Source organism: Eurypyga helias, unplaced genomic scaffold, assembly GCF_000690775.1.
Source record: "Eurypyga helias isolate BGI_N326 unplaced genomic scaffold, ASM69077v1 scaffold29668, whole genome shotgun sequence".
In the NCBI taxonomy this organism is placed as follows: domain Eukaryota; kingdom Metazoa; phylum Chordata; class Aves; order Eurypygiformes; family Eurypygidae; genus Eurypyga; species Eurypyga helias.
The window spans coordinates 20,225-22,564 of record NW_010269307.1 but is presented as its reverse complement, the minus strand read 5'-3'; positions in this window follow the sequence as shown (position 1 = coordinate 22,564).

Here is a 2,340-nt window from a genome sequence, read left to right as displayed (position 1 = left end):
TATATATTTTATTATGTTAGAAAAGAATGTGTTGATATTTAAAAAAAGCACTTTCATTTGCCTAATCTTTCTTCAATAACATAGATTTTTAAGATGGATTTTTACTTTTTTTTTTTAATTTCGCCTGGAAAACAATATGTACACAAGGTAGCTGCACAGTCAGCTGAGGAACACAGAGTTTGGTGATCCAGTGCACGATGAGGAAGAAAATGTCATACTAAAATCCTGAGCTTGCATCCCCTGTTGATAGGGAGAAGTTTCTCTTTTTCTTTTTTGGTTTGTACAGGTGGATATGCAGTAATTGCTGGGATAACACACATTATGGTAAAGGAGTACTCTGTTGCTTTAAAGCCCTGTTTTCCTTTGCACCAGTCAGGCACACCAGTTTGTCAGGTGACTTAGCAGATGGTTTTGGAACAGGCGTGTCTGTTAGCATTTGGGGAGCGAGGTTTTGTAGGGTATATATAGCACTCTTCCAGCTCTTTTTTTCACGTGCATGTTTTTAATAACACAGGAGATATTATGCTTAAGGTTGTCATTCAAGAGCAGCCGGTATTACTCCTGTGATTAACTGTAATGAAATACCATCTCTAGCAAGCAGGTTGATACATGCTGGTTTTAGACACTAAGCTAAGGATTTTTTATAGTATTTTTGAAAACAGCCAGAAATAACTAATGTGAAATAGGTGTGGGTGAATGAAAACACTGCTGCAGAACTGGACTCTTCATTTTTCTTCCTGGTGGTGTCGTGCTCTGGGAAGCAACAAACCTAACACCCCCTTGGGTAGCAGGCTGGCTCCTGCACTGTCATGATACATCACTGCTCAAAAAAATATGTTGAGTACCTCATTTCCAAGAGAGTTTTACAATACTGGGGATTAGTGGTTTAAATATTTAGTCCCTGTTACCTAGGCTATATGGGTACATGGGAACTGCTGCTGCTAGGATGGTGGTAAGAGGCTGTGCCTTATCTTGTAACATTCTGTTCTGCAGTTCCCTTAGAACCACCTCATTGACTTCATTGGGCTTTGGAACAGAGCACTGAATAAACCACGTAATTGACTTGCAGAGTCAAACTTGGGAAGTGTGCTTCCCCGAGCTGCTGCTCAGTTTCTAGATGAAGTGATTTGGAGGCAAGCCCAAGTACTTAAAATATATCCCATAGCAATAAATAAACACGGGTCACAACAATTTAGAAATGAAATAAAAATTAATTCACTTGATAATTGACTGTGGCAAGCAACCTAACGAGTGGATTATTGTGATACGTTTTATCTAACATACTGAAGTCTCATTTTTTCTTTCAGGGAGAAAGACCTTAATGCAAAGTTTATTATTTCAATGGAAAAAAATAAAACAACAATCACAAACTTAAAGGTGAGTAAACACAGTTTAAAAAAGGAAGTCCTATCTGAATAGCTGCCAAAATATGGATGGACAAAACAGTGGTGCTCACTGCACTGTGGAAAACAGCCATTAGTTTTTAAAACACAGTGTTGAAGTAATCCTTTGGGGAAACAGGTTCAACTATTGACTTGCTGCACTGTTGTTTTCTGAAAGCACTATAGGCTGTATCTGATAGGTTTTTCTAAGGTTTATCACTCTGGTCATTACTTAGCTGCAAGATGAAAACCAGTAAAAGGAGAGAGGTACGTGCCTGGTAGCTATTAAGCCTTTGCTTCATCTGTAAGAGTTGTCTTAGGAATTCCCATGAGAATGAGCTAAACCCAAAGTAGCCATCAGTTGCTGTATTATTTTCATGATATCTTTTAACATTTCTTTCAGCAAATCATACCCAGCAAATAGGTTTTTGCAAGATAGTTTCTTATGGCGAATATATGAGAGAGAATTTCAGTGCCTAGTTTGTTCAGACTGATTCAGGTAGCAGTGGATATTGCTAAACTATAGTGCTGTCTGTCTTGAGCATGGTGATAGCCTTAAGCAACAGGTGCGTAACACCATTTTAATTATGGCTCCACATGGAAATGCTCTTCACAGTGCAAAGGTCTCGCTGGCTTCTGTTCATTATATGTGTAGGATAATCCCTTATTATAATTGGAATTTCACATATACGGGACTGTTTGAACATAAGTATTGTGACAAAAATGTACTGTGGTGTTAGGAGCAGTAAGCTGCCTTAAGCAACAGGTGCGTAACACCATTTTAATTATGGCTCCACATGGAAATGCTCTTCACAGTGCAAAGGTCTCGCTGGCTTCTGTTCATTATATGTGTAGGATAATCCCTTATTATAATTGGAATTTCACATATACGGGACTGTTTGAACATAAGTATTGTGACAAAAATGTACTGTGGTGTTAGGAGCAGTAAGCTAAAGAT